Genomic DNA, 26,210 nt, shown 5'->3' on the forward strand with positions numbered 1-26,210 from the left:
CTCTGTGGTGAGTGATGATGTGGCCGCTTGCGCTGTTTCCGCTGTATCCGTCCCCGGTGGTGCTCCTCAGCAGACAGAGCTGGAAGCCTTCCTGGCTCTGCTGCTAGGCTGCTGGGTCCCGCCGGAAGCCGCACTGAACAACCGGAAGTTGCGTTGCTGCAACGCTCCGCTTCTTCCTATGTCCTGTGCGGTCTCAACGGCCGCTCCACTCGCCGGCCAGCGAGGAGTCTTGTGGATGTAGTTTGCTGTGATGTGCTGGCAGGCTTGAGGTGTTTGTATGGATCTGTTTCCAGCGCGTTTCGGCCGCAAATGGCCTTCTTCGGCCGCAAATGGTCTTGATGTCGTCCCCAGCCTCCTCTAGGACGCATGAAAAAATAGAATTTTGATAACCTACCGGTAAATCCTGTTCTCCTAGTCCGTAGAGGATGCTGGGCGCCTGTCCCAGTGCGTACTTTACCTGCAGTTTAGTTATTACAGTTACACAAGTTGTGTTATCTTGGTTTCAGCATGTTGCTGCAATTAGTTCATGCCTGTTGGCGTGTGTTATGTTGAATGCCATGTATGCGGCATGGTTGAGGGTGTGAGTTGGTAGATATCTCACCATTAGTTAAGTAATTCCTTTCCTAGAAATGTCAGTCTCCCTAGGCACAGTTCCTACAACTGAGGTCTGGAGGAGGGGCATAGAGGGAGGAGCCAGTTCACACCAATGAAAAGTCTTTAGAGTGCCCATGTCTCCTGCGGATCCCGTCTATACCCCATGGTCTTGATGTCATCCCCAGCATCCTCTACGGACTAGGAGAAAAGGATTTACCGGTAGGTTATCAAAATCCTATTTTTTTTGGCCACAGTTTATTGGGACACTCAAAACGTCTTCTTAATGCTATGTTGTATTCCTAAGCAATATAATTGAGTATTATGGATGTAATGTACATCGTACACAAACTCAAATTCTTCCCCTCCCCCTGGGTTTTTTTTATATGTAAGTGTATATATATTGATAAAGCTAATTATTTATCTTATAACATTCGCTATATAATGGTAAGAGACTCAGTACGCAATGGGCGTACGGGGTACCGTAAGGGTATGCACTTAGCGTAGCAGACGCTAGGCCGTGGTCGAGACGCACGAGCGGCGTGTTCGCTCACGGCTTATGCTGGGTATCGAGCACGCTATAGGCGGTCCGAGTACCGTAATGCTACGCTACTAGCGTAGCGGACGCTGTGCCCACAAGAGGAACACGAGCGGCGCAGACGCTCACAGGATGACACACAGTAAACCTTGTACGCAACACAATGAAGGGATATACTTATACTGTAATGATATAACGCTTCTTAACCTTGTTAATATAAAAGCTGCTTGAGCGATTGAGACGCTCCGAATACCTTTAGCAATGTAATGATAAACACACAATACCTTGTAAGGTTCCAAAACCTTTATCTAGATGATTTTAGTATGTAAAAGGGGAAAACAGTTACAGCTTATACACTACAGCACTAACATAAACACCTAAACAGAATAACTGAAATTATACAATATACAACAGTTTCTTAATCCTAAACAATAACAGAGAGAGAGAGAGAGTATGGCAAATACAAACAGAGAATAAGTTGGTTACAGAGAAAAACTTACACACTGGGGAATGATCGCTGCGCAGTTCTGGAACCAGCTCTCTAGTTAGTCAATGATGAAAACCGTTGTGGAGAGTAGACTGAGCTGGCCCTGGCTGGCTGTTCTTATATACACTACATACAGTACACTACAAAGGGCCCTACAATCTCATTGTTCATTGGACACAGGAATCTGTCTTCACATTATAACAAAAGGTCATAGGTTGATTCAAACAGGTGGGCTGTGACTATTTCATACTGCTCAGGTGGGAGGGAATCTCAGGATTCCCGCCGCATGGATAATGAATTGCAAATACAGTAAATGTCCATAAACTTCTTATAAGCATAACTATTCGCAGGAGCGATTAATCTCTTTCAAACCAATACCGGAATGTTACTAATAATATACTCTACCGTTGCATACTAAACACCACTGCTCAAAACCTGTCTGACCCTTCGTATCATGTAAAGAGGGATCTCTCTGTCCATGAACCAGTTACACTAAACAAACTTACTGATATTATTAAGGGGACCATAACCTATAAAATACACTATTTGGATTAACTATGTAACGATCGAGTCGCCCGCCAGACGCACACAAACTCTACCATAAATGCACATACCACGCGCCTGAGCGCACGACCGTGGAGGCGCCATCACGCAACTGCGAATATGCGCACGCACGGGAGAGAATGTGCACGTGCAGCGGGCAAGCGCATGGGGTTAGTACAAGGCGATGAGAATAACGATATTTTACGACTTTGACAGCCCACCCTTTGGCAGTCACCAATAACTGCCACTTCCTAAACAAAACAGAAAAATATATGTCATCATGTAAACACCTTTTTATGATTGGGTTAGGGAGGAGAGGAGAAGGTGGGAAAAGTATGACCTAGTGAGACAGTAAAAGCATGTGTGTATGAAATCCATGTTTGAGGGGTCATGTATCATTGTGCCGTACGTGTTCTAAATCAAGCTTCGAGGTATTGCGAAGTATACATTTGAATCCTTCTTATCCCGTATCAAGGGTCTGTGGATGGGCTGTCAAACTCTACCGAGCTCTTTTCGGCTTTTGGTTGCAACAAATGGGGGAGCACATTTAGTTGATGATACATGAAGGGGGGAAACATGTGAATGCTAATATGTGAGAATCACCTGTCGACTATGTGAGATACTACCTGGAGGTTGTAGAGATGAAGATAAGAAACAATCGTTATAAATGCAGTAGTAAACTATGTGAGTTTAAATAAACAGTCGCCGATTGAGGTCTTGTCTGATGTCTTGTCTTGATGTACATGTTGTCTGATGTCTCTCTGTGCTTTTGTTGTAAATAGCGAGCAAAAGCTGTTCCATTGTCCATAAAATTACAGTCTCTAAAGTATTGGGCTTTCGTAAAAAGTTAAAGTCACTAGGAATATTGGGGGTCTGTGACATAGTTCATCAATGGTCTGTATAAAAGAGGTTGTCAAATTCTTCTTCCAAGCGGATGTCTTTGTACCTTGGAGGAAAACAAAGGAGAAACGGGTGAAAGAAACGGACCGTGGAATCACATTTTCATCACAACATTGTCTCTATCGTTGGGTCATAAATCAAATTGGTTGTTGTTATTACAGTGTCCTCGCTCCTCAGACTCATCACTCTGGTACTACCTTTACACTTCGTTAAAGCCCGAACGCATCTAAATATCAGACCAACCAATATGACGACTCCCAGAATACACAAGAGAAATTTCCCTACATCCATTATAATACCTTGGGCCCATTCTCCTAAACCGGAGAACCAATTTCGTGGGTTCAACCATGACACCCAACTGGTCAGCTCATTACCCACAGCAGCGAGTGTGAGATTGTGTTTCCTTCGGAACTCCCACTTCAATTGCAAAATGTCATCCATCTTTTGGTCTATGACCTCGTTCGGGTCCTCAGTGCTGTTTGTAATATACGTGCAACATTTTATTCCATACTGAGTTGCTAGGGTAACACAATATCCGCCTGTCACTGCTGTGAGATAATTGAGAATCATCCTATGCTGAACCAGCTCTGTTTTGTAGGCTTGTAACTCTTTCCCAGTGTACCTGAACGTGTCGTCATACATTTCGGTGATATTGTCTAACAAGTTCGCTAGTGCAGATATATATCTATAATTTATCACTCCTCTGGCGGTACGAGTGATATCTAACGCGAGTAGGAATTGAATCCCGGTGGATTCTTGGATCAGATCAGAGGCCGGATGCTCTGTCCTCTCAATCAGGTGCCTTTTAACGACGTGTTCGTAATAAGTGTGAGTATAAGGAGCTTGGGCACCGCGGTGAATGTCTTTCATTTTGTTATGGGATACAGTCATTACTTCAGGCAGTACTTTTCCAATGTAACACAATCCCTCTGAGTTTGGGGCAAGCCACTTATACGCCTTTCTCCCGCATATGAAATATGCATCATCGGGGAGAACATATGGGACGGAGTATGACATTACCATGGTACAAATTTTCCATGTGAAATCTCCTAACCCTAACTCTCCTATCTGTCTAGTACACGTATCAGTTTGTACGATATGTGCACAGTATCCTGGTGATACTTCTCCAACTCGCATGGTCCTACTTCCTAGAGTGTACCTATACCGGGAATATTTTCCACTGTTGGCTATCTGGCGTATAAGCTCTGTGTCTATGGGCATTCTATCGGCTCTATATGAAAATGTCATGGTTTGATTACTCCATGACACTTCCCAATTTCTCGGCTTTCGGGGATTGGAAATGTTAAGGCATACTAAGGACTTATCCACATGATACTGGTGGAGCTTCAAACTAGGAGGACTAGAGATATTAAACCTCTTGTCCACCGGCCTCCCACCACTTAACTCAAGTACCTCTCCTACAGTTAAAGGGAATGGTACTAGTCCTGATTTGCTATGACCTTGAGGTACTTGAGAGCATACCCAACAGTCTGTCTGGTTTAACACTTTACCCACTAAGGAGTGATAGTCACCCAATGGATGCCGGTCCATGTGGACATTAAAACTGGACTGACATTTCTTTATACACCCATCCTCAACTATATTGTCACAATGCCTACAGATGCAGTTCTCTTCCGCTAACAATCCTTCACAATTCCTTCTATTGTCAATGCTACCAGATCGTTTTCTGATACTCGCCTTTGCTTGGTGATTATGTTGCTCTTGGAAAACTACGCCTCCATCCTGGTCATCAGAACCCATTCCAGATCCTTTCTCGACCTCCATGGTACTCTCACCGAAACAGACTGCTCTGGTCAACATCATGGTCAACAGGAAAATCCGGATCACAGTCTCTTGGGGCAAGTCCATCTTATAGGAGGAAAAGGAGAAAAATAAGAAGGGGGAAGGAGAGTAGGAGGGAGATGGGAACTGGAGAAAATAACAAAAGGGAAAAAGAAATCTGGCTTGGCAAACGCCTCCGGTCTTATTATTCTCAGCGCTCAGGTGTCGTCTCAACCTTCCCGAAACAGACACTCTAGTGATACAACCTCTACCGTCTGTTCTTTATCACGGGACCTCTCTGGGTCAGCAACCTTTTTACAATGAGACGAATGGACCCAAGTCTCTCTCTCGGCAACCTTCAATGCTGTCGTGCTGGTCAATAAGACTTGATATGGTCCTTCCCATCTGTCAATAAGGCAACCTGAGCGTAGAAAATTCCGTATCATTACATAATCCCCAGGTTCGATGTCATGACAATTACTGTCTGGCAAATCAGGAATCACCAACTTTAGATTATCATTCTGATTCCTCAATTGCTTACTCATCTTAACCAAATACTTTACAGTTACTTCATTGTTACATTTCAAATCATCCTGGGGGTTAATCATAACATGGGGTTATCGACAGAATTTCAAAAGGAGACAGATTAAGAGGGGACCTGGGAGTGGTTCTGATGCTGTATAATACGATTGGCAAAGCTTCGGGCCACAACAATCCTGTTTCAGCCATTACCTTGCTTAATTTGTTTTTAATAGTGCTGTTTACTCTTTCCACTTTTGCACTCGCCTGGGGGCGGTACGGAGTGTGCAGCTTACTATTAATTCCCATCAATTTACACATTGCTTGAAAAACTTCACCTGTAAAATGGGTACCCCTATCACTCTCAATGATTCTAGGGATACCATACCTACACACAAATTCCTGCACAATTTTCTTTGCAGTAAGCACAGCGGTATTTGTGGCTGCGGGAAATGCTTCAACCCAATTTGAGAACACGTCAATACAAACCAATACATACTTTAAATTTCTACAAGGTGGCAATTGTATGAAATCAATTTGTATTACCTGGAAAGGACCATCTGTAGGAGGGATATGGGATGGTTCTGTTGGTATTGCCTTTCCGATATTCTTCCTCAAGCAGGTGAGACATGTCATCGCTCTTTTACCCGCATGGGAAGAAAATCCTGGGGCGCACCAATAAGCTCTTACCAACTTACACATTCCTTCTTTGCCTAGGTGAGTCAGCCCATGTGCCGCTTCCGCTAGACTTGGAAGGTATGCTCTGGGTGCCACTGGCTTACCCTGTCCATCTGTCCAGAGTCCTGAGGACTCCTGGCCATATCCTTTTGACCTCCAAACTGCCTTTTCTTGTGGTGAACACAAATTTTGCATTTCATATCATTTCTGTGTGTTTACAGTATTAAATACCATCAGCTGTGTGCTGTCTGACTGTATGGGGTTACTGGCTGCTGATTTAGCAGCTTAGTCTGCTCGGCTGTTACTAAGTGATACCGGGTCTTGGCTATACGCGTGAGCTTTACACTTGATAACAGCCACTCTGTCGGGTTCCTGTATCGCTGTTAGAAGTCTTTTGATGTGGGCTGCATGCGCTACGGGTGTGCCAGCTGCCGTCATGAAATTTCTGAGGCGCCATAGGGCCCCGAAATCATGGAACACTCCGAAGGCGTACCTAGAATCTGTGTAGATATTGGCTGACTTGCCTTTAGCCAATTCGCATGCTCTGGTTAGGGCAACCAGTTCAGCAACTTGTGCTGAGTGTGGTGGGCCTAGGGGTTCCGCTTCTGTGGTACCTTGGTCATCTACGACTGCGTATCCAGTACACAAGTCTCCCGAGTCCGTCTGTCTATGACAACTGCCGTCAGTGTAGAAAGTAAAATCTACATCTTCCAGTGGGTTGTCACTGATGTCAGGCCTTGCCGTGAAATTTTGGGTCAAATATTCCATACAATCATGTGTGTCATTTTCCTTACTAAATCCTCCTTCACCATCACTCTCATCCTCCACCCTTTGTGCCTGTCCAGGCACACCTGGGAGATATGTTGCAGGATTTAATGCGCTGCATCTCCTTATGGTGATGTTTACGGGGGCCCTCAACGCCAATTCCCATCTTGTAAACCGCGCTGATGAGACGTGTCTGGTTTGGGCAGAATTCAGTAAAGCTGACACTGCATGTGGTGTATGAATTGTGAGGTTGTGTCCTAGCACTACATCTTCGCTTTTACTTACTAGCAATGCTATTGCTGCAACACTTCGCAAGCATGTGGGGAGGGATCGCGCTACTGTGTCTAGCTGAGCGCTATAGTAGGCTACCGGCCTGCTGGCATCACCATGCTTCTGGGTTAAACCACCTGCCGCGCACCCAGCACTCTCTGTTCCGTACAGCTCAAATGGTTTTCCATAATCTGGCATGCCTAATGCTGGTGCATGCGTTAGGCACTGTTTAAGTCTCTCAAATGCCATCTCAGACTCGTCTGTGTGCGAAATCCGATCAGGTTTGTTTGATGAGACCATCTCCTGTAAAGGCAAGGCCAGTATGGAAAAACCTGGGATCCAGTTACGGCAATACCCACACATTCCTAAAAACGTTCTAATCTGTTGCTGGGTTTGTGGCAGGGTCATGTCACGAATTGCTTGAATTCTATCAGCGGTGAGGTGTCTCAGTCCTTGTGTCAGACAGTGTACCAAATATTTTACCTTGGTCTGGCATAATTGTAACTTGTCTTTGGAAACCTTGTGTCCGGTGTCTGAAAGATGAAACAGGAGTTGTTTCGTATCTCTCAGGGATGATTCAAGTGAATCTGAACACAGCAGTAGGTCATCTACGTACTGTATTAATATTGATCCACTCTCAGGTTGAAAAGACTGTAAACAATCATGCAAGGCCTGTGAGAAAATACTTGGACTGTCAATGAAACCTTGTGGTAAGCGAGTCCAGGTGTACTGAACTCCTCTGTATGTAAATGCGAATAAGTATTGACTGTCAGGGTGCAGAGGTACCGAGAAGAAAGCGGAGCAGAGGTCAATCACAGTGAAAAATTTGGCAGTGGGAGGGATTTGCATAAGAATGACAGCTGGATTTGGCACTACGGGGAATTGACTCTCAACTATTTTGTTGATCCCTCTTAGATCCTGCACTAATCTGTAACCCCTCCCCCCACTCTTTTTAACAGGGAAGATGGGACTGTTGGCAGTGCTGGACGTCCTTACCAGAATGCCCTGTTGTAGCAAGCGCTCTATTACAGGGTAAACTCCTAACTCCACCTCTGGCTTCAGAGGGTATTGTGGGATTTTTGGAGCTATCCTACCATCTTTTACTTGTACAACTACTGGGGCTACGTTTGCCATTAATCCAGTGTCTTGTCCATCCTTGGTCCAAAGTGATTCCGGTATCTGGGAAATCATTTCCTCTACTTTGGACGGACACCTATTTACAATAACAGTGTGTGACATTAATCTTGTTGGGGAGTCTAGCATATCCTGCACTTCCTGAGTGTGGTTTTCGGGTATGTCCAAGAACACACCTTCAGGAGTACAATATATGACACATCCCATTTTGCACAGTAAATCTCTCCCTAGGAGATTAGTCGAAGCCGATGCAGCCAGCAGAAAAGAATGCTTGGTGTGCAAAGGCCCTATCGTAATCTCTGCAGGTTTGCTTAAAGGGTAGTGTTGTACTACTCCTGTTACTCCCATGGCTGGAATTGTTTTACCAGTGGTTCTCATGCCCACGGTCGAATTTATCACTGACTTGGCCGCCCCCGTATCTACAAGGAAATTTAGAGATTTACCAGCTACATCAATTGTGACCTCGGGTTCACTTCCAAGGCTCGCAATTAATTTCACTGGCTGCAGACTACAGGTGTGGCCCCACCCCTATTGTATGTGGTGACCTCCCTGTATTGCGCTGGCAGCTATTACCTGTGAAGGGGGTAAATGGGAACTATCAGAGACTTGCCAATCTCTTCTTGGGGGATACCTTTTTGTTTCCCCTGCGTGTGGCTCATAACTCTGTCTCTGCGGTCCTTGATCCCAATTTCGTGTGTCATGTCCTTGTCTAGGGGTTTGGTATGAGTTTTGTGCATTTTTCAATCTACAGTCTCGTGCAAAATGTCCCTCTTTATGACAGTAATAACAAGTTACCACATTTGACTTACCCACCAGGGGTCTGAGACTTATGCTGAGTTGGCCTTGTGGTAAGGGCCTGTATACTTACGGCCATCAGCTTATCACTCTGCGACTCCCTGTGTCTGGTGATGTTCCGATCATGATCAATAGCGGCATCTCTCAAAGTAGCCACCGACAAACCTCGCCAACATGGTTGGGTGGTCTGTACCCTCGTCCTCAATACTTCCTTTAAACCATCCATTAACACAGATACTGCTACTTCTCTATGATTCACATTTGTCTTAATGTCTTCTATACCTGTATACTTAGCCATTTCCTACAGTGCCCAATGAAAATAATCAGCAGCTATTTCTCCCTCTTTTTGCTTGATGGAGAAAATTTTGTTCCATTTAGCAACAGCTGGGAAATATACTCCCAGCTGCAAATTAATTCTTTTCACATTATCTTGATTGTACTCCTCAGTAAGGGGTACCTCTTCATCTAGTCTACAGTCAGCTATAAATCTCGCTGCGTCGACATTGGAGGGTAAACATGCCCTCAGCAATGTCCGCCAATCTTTGTTATTGGGCTCCACAGTATTTCCTAGCTCTCTAATGTACTTCTGGCTTGCAACTAGATCTTTCCTAGGATCAGGGAATTCAGACACCATTGATCTCAATTCCGTTCGGGAAAAGGAGCAGTGCATGGCGATGTTTCTGACAGGAGTGACTCCTGAAGTGTCAGTTTTCCCATTTGGTACTGCAATTACCCTAACGGGATTAAGTTCAATAACATCATTCTGAGTAGATTCTACAACATGTGGTGTAATGGTTTCTGCATAGTGTACAGTGCCGTACTTACCAGTTGATACGACCTCACCTGTCCCTCCACTAGGGGCCTTTGATACTGCTCTTACTGGTTGGGCCGTGCCCACTGTTGTTTCTGCTATGGTGGCTGCTAGAGAGAGTGCCGATATTGTTGTGGATTCATCCTCTTGGTCACAATCCTGGGGAAAGTTTAAAACAGGGCACAGCTTGCACGGGTTAGTATTAGCATCAACAATCTTAGTTACATTATTCTTAACATCTATACAGTTACTAAGTGCATGTTTATCATACACCAGTGTGCCATTCTCTGTAACCACTTTCTCTCCTGTTATGTATGGTGGTGGTGGTGCGGTGGCTATCAGTTTCCTGATAGGGTTAGATCCAGCAGCTTGAGCCAATCCTCTTTGTATTTCACCTTCCTGTTGCCATAATTGTAAATAATCATAATGTTTGATCCGTCTCTTTGCAGATTTAATGAGACATATCCTTCTCCTTAGATTTTGTAACACCTCGGGGCTAAAACTGCCTACCCGTGGGAACTTTTCCCCGTCAAGCACAGTCATTCTTTCCCATTCATCGCACAAAACCTCTGTGTGTGAACCGTATTTCTCACACATGATATACCTTGCCGACCCTATTGGCCGGTTTACTACATCAACCTGAACCAGGGTTGATCGCCCCCTACCTGAACAACTGGCCCCCATCTTTGCAGGTGTTGCTTTCACTACCTCTGACCTTCAAATCAGGGTCTTCAGCGAACCCTTACAAAAACCAAGATGTCCGGGGCAGGCCGACGGTGAAAGTTCAACCGAGTGCTTTCACACACTTCTCGCCCACGTTGGCCAGTACTGCAATCACTGACTCAGAGCTGCTGTACCTAACCTAGGGCCCCTATGAACCTTTATTTACTGAGGCATTGTGGGAGTAGGTTACCCATCCCCAGCAAGTATCGGTTGTTAGAGGATTCCTGAGTGACCAGCGAACCTCCCTTAAAATAAAAAAATGTACACAAATCACGTTAGAATGTACAAATAGCGTTTATGACCCCTCTACTGTACGCAAATGGTACTGGGTCAAGTTACAAACTAATGCACACAATTACATGCGGTACAATCGTACTGCACATAAGCAACTAATCTTATGTGCGGAACGACCAGTGGAATCGAAAATTGTGGCTGCGAATTCCTTCAGCCAGAGCTTAATGGCCTATATGGGTACCGCACCAACCCTCCTGTGGTTGTGCTTCTTGACTCTATCTGTAGCGGACTTCCTAGTCTGCTGCACCTAGACCTCCTGGTCTGTCTCTGGACCTCCTGGTCCGTGACCTCCTGGTCTGTGTCTACAGTAGACCTCCTAATCTTCTATACTCTAATGCTCTTATTTCAGTGTTTAACAAGGGATGCCTCCCAAGCCACCACGTGCCGTCACTTTCACGGATGTACCTCACGAGATCTCGACTTCTAGGTTCCAACCAAAAATGAGAAACTTATATATATATGTACACACTCTTTCACCCCATATACTCTTTACTTTCGTTTCTGTACAGAAATCCCTTTCATTCAGTATCGCAGTCTTAGTCCCAAAGGAGTTACAACTAGAGAAGGATCTTTTACGCTAAAATTTAGAACACTGAGATTGACTTGCGCTATTATCGCGTTGCCTCCGTATCGCCTACTAAATCAATACTATTGTGTGATTTGTATTACGTGGGCATATCCGTACGCTTCGTTGTGTAATATACGCTCCGTGCATCGGCCCTTGCGTCGCGTACGCTCGTTCTGCCCCTTGTTAGAGATACGTGTACGCAGGCCAGATATGTCCACAGAAATACAACTAACACGTATATATCAATGTAAATTATCTTTAACTGTAATCATCTACCGAGCACCACACAGATCTTTCCTTGTATCTTTAGGCAAAGCCGTGTGCGTGTTTTACAAATTACTCCTTTACGTATTATTTTTACTTTTAACTACCAATAGCAACAAATCTTTCTTAGCACGTTATCAATGATAAATGGCAAACAGGAAGGCGAGATGTGAAAATTACACAAATGAAAAATGCAGGTGTGTGCGTGTGTTGCGTACGCAATGCGTATCAAACAGAAATAAAACAGTTTTAAAAGACAATAGCGTACTGTTCTTACCTTCCGGTTCCGGATTCCACCAGCACTCCTACAGCGTAGCGATGCAGACACTTATCTAGTCAGCACTACCGTATCCCTCACCACCAACACGGATACGAAGGGATACGCCTTCCCGCCCTTTGCTGACAGATAAAGTCTGCTTGTGCTCGCTAGAGCGGATATGTGGAGGACGGACGAGCCGCCAATTGATAAAGCTAATTATTTATCTTATAACATTCGCTATATATTGGTAAGAGACTCAGTATGCAATGGGCGTATGGGGTACCGTAAGGGTACACACTTAGCGTAGCAGATGCTAGGCCGTGGTCGAGACGCACGAGCGGCATGTTCGCTCACAGCTTACGCTGGGTATCGAGCACGCTATAGGCGGTCCGAGTACCGTAATGCTACGCTACTAGCATAGCGGACGCTGTGCCCACAAGAGGAACACGAGCGGCGCAGACGCTCACAGGATGACACACAGTAAACCTTGTACGCAACACAATGAAGGGATATACTTGTACTGTAATGATATAACGCTTCTTAACCTTGTTAATATAAAAGCTGCTTGAGCGATTGAGACGCTCCGAATACCTTTAGCAATGTAATGATAAACACACAATACCTTGTAAGGTTCCAAAACCTTTATCTAGATGATTTTAGTATGTAAAAGGGGAAAACAGTTACAGCTTATACACTACAGCACTAACATAAACACCTAAACAGAATAACTGAAATTATACAATATACAACAGTTTCTTAATCCTAAACAATAACAGAGAGAGAGAGAGAGTATGGCAAATACAAACAGAGAATAAGTTGGTTACAGAGAAAAACTTACACACTGGGGAATGATCGCTGCGCAGTCCTGGAACCAGCTCTCTAGTTAGTCAATGATGAAAACCGTTGTGGAGAGTAGACTGAGCTGGCCCTGGCTGGCTGTTCTTATATACACTACATACAGTACACTACAAAGGGCCCTACAATCTCATTGTTCATTGGACACAGGAATCTGTCTTCACATTATAACAAAAGGTCATAGGTTGATTCAAACAGGTGGGCTGTGACTATTTCCTACTGCTCAGGTGGGAGGGAATCTCAGGATTCCCGCCGCATGGATAATGAATTTCAAATACAGTAAATGTCCATAAACTTCTTATAAGCATAACTATTTGCAGGAGCGATTAATCTCTTTCAAACCAATACCGGAATGTTACTAATAATATACTCTACCGTTGCATACTAAACACCACTGCTCAAAACCTGTCTGACCCTTCGTATCATGTAAAGAGGGATCTCTCTGTCCATGAACCAGTTACACTAAACAAACTTACTGATATTATTAAGGGGACCATAACCTATAAAATACACTATTTGGATTAACTATGTAACGATCGAGTCGCCCGCCAGATGCACACAAACTCTACTGTAAATGCACATACCACGCGCCTGAGCGCACGACCGTGGAGGCGCCATCACGCAACTGCGAATATGTGCACGCACGGGAGAGAATGTGCACGTGCAGCGGGCAAGCGCATGGGGTTAGTACAAGGCGATGAGAATAACTATATTTTTCGACTTTGACAATATATATATATATATATATATATATATGCTATATCATCTACTCCAACAACTTGCTTCCTCATTTGACTAACCAACAACAGTTGGACCTGAACGCGGATATCACGGAGGAGGAGATAAATGTTGCCATTAGGGGACTTAAGAAATGGCCTGCCCCTGGTCCTGACGGATTCACACCTCAATACTATAAGAAATTTGCGGCTGTTTTGATTCCTTTTCTAAAAGTCTTTTTTAATGAGCTACTGGATGGTGCGTCCTTCGACCCCTTGACCTGCTTGGCCAACAAAGTTGTAATTCCAAAACTTGGTAGAGATCCAGACTTGGTCACTAACTATAGACCCATTTCACTTCTGAATGTGGATATCAAAATCTATGTGAAACTCTTAGCAAACAGGTTAGGTCCTATACTCTCTATGCTAGTCCACCCAGACCAAGTCGGTTTAATATAAGGTCGACAAGCATTTGATAATACATGGTGTACAATTGATTTGATTCATGCAATCCATACTCAAAAACTGCCGGCTCTGGTAATGAGTTTAGACGCCGTAAAGGCGTTAGATGGGATCCAATGGCCTTTCATGTTTTTCGCCCTTTAATCGATGGGTCTTCATGATTGTTTTCTTCAGGGAATACCTTCCCTTTATGATAACCCTACAGCAGCTGTGTTGGCCAATGGGGTTGCATCCCCTACATTTCAGATCTCCAATGGAACCCGACAGGGTTGCCCCATGTCCCCATTAATTTTTGCCTTAATAATTGAACCACTTGCCACCCAAATCCGTGCCAACCCAAACATAGCTATACCAGAATACAATTTATTTAGGAAGGATAGAATGGGAAGAATAGCAGGATGGGTAGCATTGTATGTGAAAAAAAGTATAAATGCTACTTTAATACAAAATATTGAAGACAAAACTGAGGCCCTTTGGGTCACCACAGAAACCGCGGAGAAGGACATTATTCGCATTGGGGTGATCTATAGACCACCAGGCATGGTGCAGGATTTGGACTGGAACCTATTGTTGGACATCACTAAAATGGCTTTAAAGGGAGAAATCATAATCATGGGAGACTTTAATTTACCTGATGTAAATTGTAAGGGGTCTTTTGCAAGTTCAGCTACAAGTGGCAAATTTCTAAATTCCTTACAGGGAGCATCTCTATAGCACTTGGTGGGATAGCCCACTCGCAAAAACTTAATATTAGATTTAATTCTTACAAATGACTACAGGATATCAGACATATATGTGGGTGAGTACCTGAGATCCAGTGATCATCAAGCAGTATGGTTTAGTATAAAGACAGGATCCAACTCCTGTCATTTTAAAAACTAAGGTGTTGGATTTTAGAAATGCTGACTTTGCCAAAATGGGGAGATGTTTCAGTGATTCATTGGCGGACTGGAGGAACTTGGAAGGAGTGCAGGAGAGGTGGGAAAAACTGAAAAGTGCAATACTAAGGGCAATAGACCTTTGTATCAAAAGGGTTAGGAAAAGCACCAGGAAAAGGAAGCCAGTGTTTTTCACAAAAGAAGTATCAACTAGTGTGAAAGCAAAAAAGAAGGCTTTAAGGAAATACAAAGACTCAAAATAAATAATAACGACAAAGGTGTATCTTGACAGACGGAAGGATGCTAAGAAAGTGATCAGACGTGCAAAGGCAGAAGCTGAGGAGAAAATGGCCCAATCAGTAGATAAAGGGGGCAAAACTTTTTTAAGTATATAAATGAAAGGAGAAAATCAAGTGGAGGAATAATAAGACTTAAGACAGAGAGTGAGAATTTGGTGGAGGGAGACAAGGCAATAGCAGATCACCTAAATAATTATTTTTGCTCAGTATTTACTACAGAAGGAGAAGGGAAAAGGCCACAGATAAGTTGCAAAGACATTCAGAAAAATAAGGTAGATGAAACTACATTTACAGAGGAGAAGGTCCTAACAGAACTTTCAAAACTAAAAGTGGATAAATCAATGGGGCCAGATGGGATACACCCAAGGATACTAAAAGAGCTAACAGATGTGCTGGTGGCACCATTAACAGAATTATTTAACCAGTCACTAAATACAGGTGCCATTCTAGAGGACTGGAAAAGAACGACTGTAGTTCCACTGTACAAAAGTGGAAGCAAGGAAGAAGTAAGTAACTGCTTCAGTAGTAGGGAAAGTAATAGAAAAACTATTAAAAGAAGGAGTTGCGGAATATCTTAAATCAAACAACTTACAGTATCCAAAACAGCATGTATTTACTGGTGGGAGATCATGCCAAACAAATCTTATTGACTTTTTTTGACTCTGTGATGAAAATAATATACTAGAAAGAGAAAAGAAGACTCTATTTTGGGGACACTCTTCAAAATACAGACAAGGCCAAATATATCCTCAAGTATCATTAAAATATAACCTTCAATTGTTCCTTAAAATTGGGGGGAAAAAGGGAAGAAAAAAAGAAAAAGGAGAAAAAAACACACACATATATATATACACCTTAGGATCAAATTATTAATCACAAAGGTGTTCAGAGAACACTGATTGCTCACTATGGAGCTTAATTTTACAACCAAATACGGTGCCTCACTGTTGAAACAACCATACCATAAATAGGTAATAAATTTACCAATCGTCTGTTACTATATTTCAAAACACTTGTATTATTATGTAGGTTCAACAATTGCCCAAATGGTAAGTATGCAGTGTTGAAAATGCAGAATGCCCATCACAGTTAGATAGTATCTCTTGTTTATCAATTGATTAATGTTTGATTTTTTTATGGTTAATTCTCTCTATTGAATAAATTATGGAAAAAACAACCAAATTGTTTAGTTAGAAACTCAGGCTAAAGAAATTGTCTACACCACACTTAAATTATTTTCATGGGTGGATAGATATGGCAACAACAAACAAAATCAAGGATTATATTAATTGTCGGACAACAGGTGTGGTTTACTGCATCTCATGTGAATGTGGTATGCGTTATGTTGGTATGACCACCAGGATGATGAAACAGCGCATCCTGGAACACGTGGGAACAATCAGAAATGCTGCCCTCGATTTGAGCAGGGGGAAACAAATAACTACAGTGGCCAGGCACTTCCATTTTGTACATAAAGGAGACCTCAGGAATTTCAAAGCTTTTGGTTTAGAAAAAATACATCTTGGCATTAGGGGAGGTGATCTGACGAACGAATTATTAAAACAAGAAAGTTTTTGGACCTTCAGACTTTGTACATTGGCACCAGATGGTCTAAATGAATGTATCAATTATAGTGCTTTCATTTAATTGAGGCCCTCCTTCTCCTACCTATACTTCTTCCTATTATTATCACTATTTTTATTATTATTTTTTATAACCTTTTATTCCTCAACAATATACATAAAAATCCTTTACCCTCTAAATTCCTTATCCGGAACAATTGAGGGACCAATATGGATTCTAATGTGTGGATTCCTCTCAAATACCGCTCAGTATTCTGATTTGTTGTGTCTAAAACAAGATACAACCTAACTGATGTGGTTGTGGTAAAACTAGAGGAATTAACAAATCTAAGTTGCATTCTCTATGACTACAAGCCTACTATAGTTTGATGAATTATTATTTTTATTATTATTATTATTATTATTATCATTATTACATTTATTTTGAAATAACTTTTTCTGTATAGGAATTATCCCCGCTTATGTGGGGAGCTCTGTTATTAAGATACAATTAACAAGAAGTAATTTATGTCCTCTGTGAATATGGTCAATTTAATCCTAAATATGCCATTTCTTACACAGTGAATTCATGAGAAAACTATGAATTTATGTAAACTGTCAGTATTTAATTTATCATGGCTGGTGCATTAGTCTCTGCAGCGCAAAATTTATATAAAAGGATTGTTTAGATCATAGAACTGATAACTACTCTGATTTTAGCAAGGAAATTAATTTTGTGCTTGGTAATTTAACACCCACCTGTGTGTAAGTATATGATATATAATAGGGGGTATGTAATAGACTTTCTCCAAGCCATATATTGGAATTTATGCCTTGCAGAGGGTTAATCAATGTTTGGACTAACCGCAGGAGTTGGTGGTTAGGTCATAATTGGGAGAGCACTGAAAGTTTAACACACATCCTGTTCTATTGGTTAATACTGACGCCAATCACTTGTATTATTCAGTGATAGGATGAACAAGCCAATTTAATGGCTGGTAGTGAGTCTCACTATTGATGCCAGAGAGTGCAGTGAAGTGAGCAAGCCTACGGGTGAAACGCATTTGGCACGGCTGGAATCCGCATGGCAATGTCGCCCTGTTAAACATGGAATCACTGGTTCTACAACCAACATATACTGCTTTGCCCGGAATCACCGCTGCTACTTAGTACGGTAATGTCTCTTGTTTCGGCTAGCTCTCGCCCACGGATTGCGGTGCAGCGTCCTTGCTATGTCCTTTGATATCAAGGCGCCGCAACCGCTCTAATGTGGATAGCAGTACAGCTACTAATCTTTCTTCCTGTCAGCAACACCCGAAGCGCTGCTGTCTTCCTATCTACCGTCCGCTGTATCGGTCCTAGTGACCAGAGTGCATGACGGAGAAGTGATCTCAGCGGCAGGACTGGGTTTGCTGTCAAATTCTCTCTATTCTAGCTGGGTTTGCTGTTAAATTTTCCTCACTCAGCTTTAATGCATACTGCTCAGTGGCCTTGTTTATACACTTTAGCCCACATTAGAAAAATTAACTGATTGTGTAAGGATGAGCTTAATAATTATCAACATGCTGACAATTTAATACCTGGAATATATCAATTTAAGGGAAAGTACACTGCCAATGTTAATGTAGAGAACGGCTTTGTGGAAAAAAAATTTTTATTTTAGGTGAGAATGTGCACAGCATTAGTTTAATGTGGAACCTCCCTATGCCGTCCTCTCTGCCGTCATTTATTACCTATTAGGCAGAAATTGTATCAAAATTCGGCTAACACTCATCCCCGGATTGCGGTGCAGTGTCCTGCAATGTCCAAGGATATCAGGACATTTCATCCGCTCTAACAGGGAAAGCAGTACGGCCATCCATCTTCATTCTTGTCAGAATTTCCAGGTCGCTGCCCTCTCATCCGCCGGCCGCTGTGCCAGTAACTCTGTTTGAGCTCATGACGGTGAGACAGCAGAAGTAGTGTTCCATGGCATACTGACCTACTTTTCCATCCTCTCCTTTCTCTGCATGATTACTAAACTGTTTATGTTGGGTTATGATTGAGCAGCAATATTTAAATATACCGTTGTGTAAACCTGTCTTCATTCACCCATGAAAATAATTTAAGTGTGGTGTAGGAAATTTCTTTAGCCTGAGTTTCTAACTAAACTATTTGGTTGTTTTTTCCATAATTTATTGAATAGAGAGAATTAACCATAAAAAATCAAACATTAATCAATTGATAAACAAGAGATACTATGTAACTGTGATGGGCATTCTGCATTTTCAACACTGTATACTTACCATTTGGGCAATTGTTGAACCTACATAATAATACAAGTGTTTTGAAATATAGTAGCAGACGATTGGTAAATTTATTACCTATTTATGGTATGGTTGTTCCAACAGTGAGGCACCGTATTTGGTTGTAAAATTAAGCTCCATAGTGAGCAATCAGTGTTCTCTGAACACCTTTGTGATTAATAATTGATCCTAAGGTGTATGTGTGTGTGTGTGTGTGTGTGTGTGTGTGTGTGTGTGTGTGTGTGTGTGTGTTTCTCCTTTTTCTTTTTTTCTTCCCTTTTTTTCCCCCCAATTTTAAGGAACAATTAAAGGTTATATTTTAATAATACTTGAGGATATATTTGGCCTTGTCTGTATTTTGAAGAGTGCCCCCAAAATAGAGTCTTCTTTTCTCTTTCTAGTCCATTTATCTTTCTGACTCTGGGGAGCAACACCAACCCTGTATATGGTGAATCTACCTCAGTAATTATAGGCATTTGGTTGTCACTGTAGAATTACCCCTTGTATGTTTATATTGTTTGGAAGTTTTGTCATACATCTACGAACAAGGGGATATCTTGTTGCGGATCATCACAAATGTTTCTTTTTATGAAAATAATAGATCAAGTGGGAGCTGTAGATGTAGCATTTCTAGACTTTAGTAAGGCATTTGACACTGTCCCACATCGCAAACTGCTAAATAAACTTGAAAGCGTGGGGGTGGATTGTAAAACAGTTACATGGATAAGAACCTGGTTGCAGGATAAGAAACAGACAGCTGTAGTAAATGGAGTGCAATCTATGGAGGGAAATGTTACCAGTGGAGTACCCCAGGGATCTGTACTTGCACCAGTTCTCTTTAATATCTTTGTCGGTGACATTGCAAATGGTATTGAAGGGAAAGTATGCCTTTTTGCAGATGATACAAAGATTTGCAACAGGGTAGACACACAAGGAGGGGTAAAACAAATAATTGATAACCAAGCTAGGCTTGAAAAATGGTCAAGAACATGGCAACTACAGTTTAATGCTAAAAAATGCAAAATCATGCACTTGGGTCTCAAAAACCCAAAGGATAAATATAGTTTCAAGGGTACTATAATGGAAACTACTGAGGAGGAAAGGGATTTAGGAGTCACTATTTCAAGTGACTTAAAGACAGGAAAGCAATGCAACAAAGCAATGAGAAAGGCAAGTCAGATGCTTAGTTGCATAGTGAGAGGAATCAGTAGCAGGAAAAAATAAGTAATAATGCCACTGTATAGGTCATTGATACGGCCTCATCTGGAATACTGTGTCCAGTTCTGAAGATCATATCTCCAGAAGGATATAAATTAAATACATTAGAGAGTGTACAAAGAAGGGCAACTAAAGTGGTGTATTACCTACATCACAAAACTTACCCGGAAAGGCTAAAAGATCTTAACATGTATAGTTTGGAGGAGAGAAGGGAAAGGGGGGACATGATAGAAACTTTAAAATATACCAAGGCTTTTAACAAAGTTCAGGAGGGAAACATTCTTCAAAGGAAGAGGAGTATCACAACTCGAGAACATACACTGAAACTGGAGAGAGGCAGGTTCAGGGGAAATTTAAGGAAAAATTACTTCACAGAAAGGGTAGTGGACAAGTGGAATAGCCTCCCATCAGAGGTGGCAGAGGCTAAGACTGTAGAGCAATTTAAACATGCTTGGGATAGGCATTTGAATATCCGTACAAAGAATTAAGGTTCAAAAAGGGTTGAGATTACCTAAAGGATAATTAAAAGGGGCAGACAAGATGGGCCAAGTGGTTCTTATCTGCCGTCAAATTCTATGTTTCTATGTTACTGGACACTACTGTGCGGTGCAATGTGACTATTGGATACTACTGTGTGGTGTAATGTGAATAACGGATACTACTGTGCGCTGTAATGTGACTAACGGACACTACTTGGTGGTATAATCTGAATACCGGACACTACTGTGTGGTGTAATGTGCATACTGGACACTACTGTGCGGTGTAATGTGAATATCAGGACACTACTGTGCGGTGTAACGTGACTTATGGACACTTCTGGCCGGTGTAATGTTAAATTCTGTGTTGGAATGTAGAGTAAGGTAACAGCAATGTATGGGTGATAAGTGAGCTCTCTCCTCCCGTTAGCTGGTTGCCATACTCCTGCTCTGTGACCATGGTCATCTGTGCTGTAGATCGGTACCTCACTTTACAGTATATGAGATGCCAGTTTACAGTACAGCTAATCTGGATCACCTATCAGGAGCCCGAAAACCAGCTGACCAAAGAAGAGAGGTCACCGATCACCAGGCAGGTAAGTGTAAGCGGAGGTGGGTGGGATCACCTGAGAGGGGGGGCAGCTTGGCCGGTTACGGCACATGTTCTGTACGATCTGAGGATATACCCTGAGAATTGTGGTAACTGGATTTGCAGGGACAGAACTTTTTTGGAAAACCATGTCTCTTTATGCAATAATTGATACATCCTTGCAATGTATTTAATTACTGCAGTCGAAGTTATAACATCCCATCCACATCTTGGATGCAGATTGTGATAAATATGTCCCGTAGTGTGGAGATGCAGAGTAGTAGTGATATAATGAAGAGATGTAGTGTGGGGAGGAAGTGCAGTGATGTAGTATGCCACCCAGGGCCGGATCCAACTAGGGGCGACAGGGGCAGTCGTCCTGGGGCCCCCACACTCTCCCCCTTCATTGTGCCTGTCGCTCCCCCTGCATTTCACTCACCACCGCTTCCCGTGTATAGCACCCGCCGCCGCTTCCCCTGGAATGCGACCACCGCCGGTACTGAAATCGGAGCACAACATGATTCAACTTTGTCTCCAATTTCCCCTGTTGTACACGGCCGCGGCCGCCGGCCGGCTCAGCCCACCAAGCTGCTTCTGTGACGTCACATCAGAGTGACTTTCGCGGGATTTGGCTGGCAGCGCAGGGATGTCTATGACATGCCCAGGAGCTGAGAGTAAGGCGGCACCATTTTACTCTCAGCTCCTGCCTCAGCGGCGCCGGGTCTCTGTTTAGGTATCTGGTTCTGGAGCTGTTTTGTTTGTTTTGTGTGGCACCAGAACAACCCCCACCACTTCCCCCGTGGTGCTGCACTGCAGCAATAAGGTGCTTGTGCTGCACTTGTGTATTATTCACTTGTCTTCCACATTATTAAATATTATATATACTATACAGTATACAGAATAGCACTGTGTCTGTGTTTGTATACTACATATACTATATACAGATGAAAAAAAACGCACTTCACCAAGTCTCAGAATGTCGGGTGCCAGGTCAACTAATAGCATATCCAATTGTCCACACCATGAGGCTCCAGCAGGGGCTTATGAAGCAGACCAGACCAGCACTCCTTTAACTTATGAGTTGTTTTAATGCTTTGAAAAACAATGTGCAATATGAGCATAGTTCAAGCATAATTGGCAATCCAGCAATAAAATTGTTAGTATCTCACGATTCCTCTGGGGTCCTCAGACCAAACCAGCTACAGCTCCCAACAGCTGTTTCGGACCATGCCGTCATCAGGGGAGTATCAACCATCTGCAGCCTACCAATGCTTCTTTTATATGCTAATAATCAGACTCAATTGTGTACACCTGTCATGCTAATCCCCAATCCACAATCAGTGCTCACCACCGTGATTCCGTTGCCATGGGAACCCGCCGCCACCCTCACCGCCCACACCACACCCCCGTGTTTTCCTCCACCTCCCTGATCCCTCACTTACTGATTCCTTAGACTAGGCGCCGCCTGCACCGCTGTGTGATGCATCATTGCGTGACACATCCGCGACACACCACGCGCATGTGTTGCCTAGCTACACAACTACGTCACGCGTCGTCGCGACTAGTGTCCGTCAGATGACGCGCACACACGCGTTGCCCAGCAACCCGGTCAAACCAGGAAGCGTGTCCACAGTCAGGTTCCTGAGTAAGCCATCGACGGAGCATGTGTGTCAGTGTCAGGGTGTTGCCTAGCCACCACTGCACAACGTCCCCACAGTAGCTGCATCGACAGTGTATGGGATACAAACATATGTGAAAATGAATATAATTAAAAAGAATGCTGTGGCTGATGGCACACATCTCCTGGCCATGGGGCAAGTTAACACAATTAGCAACAATTACAATATACTAACCATATTATTTCCATAACCTAGCATTATAATAGACAACAGCCCCATCCAGCCTTAGTCTCCAAACAGATGTCAATCAGCCACAGCATCCAATACCTATCCAATCAAAACAATATACATATAAGTACAAAATATTTACAATACAAACAAACAGTTTTGATCATGAAATTTAGACTGTGAGGTACATCACCACAGGCCTACAAAGGCTTATAGGTAGACAGTACTAATTTAAATAACGGCAAACCTGTTCCACCAGTATAAACAATCAATATTGTCACAAAAACGGTGAAAATGACAGTTCCTCATTTAGTCCATCCGGGGTTAATGTGTTCATCTGGTAGATCCATCTACATTCTTGTCTCAACAACAAGTTACCCCTATCCCCACCTCTTCTCAACGGTGGTACATGATCTAATGGCATGAATCTGAAGTCCTTGATCAAGTGTCCACTGGCAACAAAATGTTTCGCCACTGGCGGAGTACTAGGCTCTATTTGTTGATAATCTTTTTTTATTGAAGACCGGTGCATTGAAATTCTTTCTTTGACCATCCGGATGGTCTTACCCACATAGAGCTTATTACATGGGCAAATGATGACATACGTCACATATCTGGTTTCGCATGTCAGCCTATGTCGGAGTTGGTACTCGTCCCCCAGACTTGGATGCACAAAGCTTTTTCCTGTCCGCATGAAGCTGCAGTTCGCACAGCTACCACATTTATAGGCTCCTTTTTGTGGACTTAACCAACCGGAACTTAAACCAACCCATGGGCTGATGTCGGAGTACGTGACCCTTTCTTTCAGATTCCCACTTCTTTTGTAGCTGAACAGTGGGGTATTACTACAATATCTGCTTAATACAGGGTCCGTCTGAACAATGTGCCAATGTTTAAGTATTGAATTTTTCACCAGGCCAGATGTTATAGCATAGGTACTAGCAAAGACCATCCGGTTTTCCGTGGATTTTCTCTCACGTGGTTTCAGCAGCTCCTCACGTTTCAAACTCAAGCATTTATCAATTGCTGTTTGTACTTCTCGCTGGTCATAACCGCGATCAACAAAATTCTGCCCCATTTTTGCCAGAGCCTCAGGTACTTGTGTGATGTCAGAAGTGATTCGTGCCACTCTCACTAATTGGGAAAATGGAAGCCCCTTCTTGAGGGGTTGAGGGTGAAAACTTGTCGCTAAAAGTAACGTATTTTTATCAGTTGGTTTTTTAAAAATATTCGTAGAGAAACAACCGTCCCTGATTCCCACTAGGACATCTACGTACTCAATTTCCACAAAACTATATTTACAGGTAAATTTGATGGAACCAGGTCTGCCGTTAAGATTATCAACAAAATCCAGTAGAGCCGTTTCACCACCAGTCCACAACAGGAACAGGTCATCTATGAACCTTACATAAAAAAATATAAATTTGGAAAATTTTGGATCCTGCATAACATTAAGCCGCTCAAAATCATACTTAAATAAATTTGCATATGAAGGGGCCATATTGGACCCCATAGCTGTCCCGTTTAACTGCAAATAAAATGAATTATCAAACAAAAAATAATTTTTATGCAAAATAATCTCTATCAGCAGTAACAAAAAATCAATCGGTGGACCTCCATATTGTGGACTGGCAGTGACGGCACTTCTTACAGCATCTAAACCTTCATTGTGTGCAATGTTGGTGTATAAACTGGTGACATCTAGTGTCACCAGCATACACCCTATAGGAGGTGGACCACATGCCCCAAGCTTGTTAATGAAGTCCGACGTGTCTCTGATATAAAAGGGGGTATCCTGAACTACCGGCTGAAGGTGGTAATCAACAAATTGGGATAAGGGCTGTCCCAATGATCCATTAGACGATATAATGGGCCTACCCGGAGGATCCACCAAACTCTTATGTATCTTGGGTAAGATATACAAGAGGGGAATCCTCGGGTAGTCTTGGGTCAGAAACCTTGCGGCTTGTTCGTAAATCCAACCATTAGTCTGTCCCAAGGAAATTATCGAATCAATCTCCCTTTTAAACTTATCAATCGGGTCAAAAGTGAGCTTTTTATAGCAGCTGATATCATTCAGCTGCCTAATGACTTCAGCAACATAATCACCCCTATTTAAAACAACTATACCCCCGCCCTTATCCGCAGGGCGGATGACTATGGCGGCATTGTTGCGTAGGAATTAATAGATGAATATTCTTCTTTGCTGAGATTGGAATGTTTAATCCTGGCCCTCTGTAACAATGGTAATGTATCTCTCTTAACCAGACGCAGGAACGTCTCAATAGAAGCATTTGAAGAGGGTGGGTCAAATACACTGGGAGTCTTGAATGGTATACACCTTTGCTCATTAGAAGATTTCTTACTAAAGAAATCCTTAAGTCTCAATTGCCTGTGGAATTTGTATAACTCTATTTCAAAATTAAATGGTTTCTGTCTATACGTTTGTACAAAAGTTAAACCCTTGGACAGAACCTGTATTTCTGAATCAGTCAATTCATAAGATGACAGGTTAAATACCGCTATCTGCGGTTCCCTTTGGCATTCTTTTCCCCTGTACTTTTTGTGTTTGACACCCCCTCTCCGTGTGCGTTTTCTACATCCTTGTCCCCGCCCCTTTGGCTGCGGGTGTACAGTTTCCCTCCTAAAAAAGTTGGTTTCTTTTGTTTACTGGATTGATCCGAATCACTTTGGGACGTATTGGATTCAATATCTGTAAACTGCCAGGCTGGTCTCCTACGGAAAGTCTGTCCTGTCGTCCATTGTCGTCTACTAGGTTGCGACAATAACCATGGGTACACTCTAAGATCCCTATAGTCCTCTTTTACCTTCTTATATTTTGTCTTTTTAAAAGCTAATAACTCAGCTCTAAATCCTGTCACACTCTCCTCTAATTTAGCTAACCAATCGGTGTTAGTATCTGTTTGAAAACTGTCTAACCCAGATGATTCACAAGCCCGCAATTCCTTTTCCACATTTTTCATATCACTATTGACCTGTTGTATCACTAAAAGCATTAGATCAAAGCTACATTGATTCAGGATAAGACACCACTGACGACAAAACTCTTTACAATTACGTCCGAGAGTTGGCTGGTTTCT

The sequence above is a fragment of the Pseudophryne corroboree genome, chromosome 2 (assembly GCF_028390025.1).
Source record: "Pseudophryne corroboree isolate aPseCor3 chromosome 2, aPseCor3.hap2, whole genome shotgun sequence".
NCBI classification, from domain to species: Eukaryota; Metazoa; Chordata; class Amphibia; order Anura; family Myobatrachidae; genus Pseudophryne; species Pseudophryne corroboree.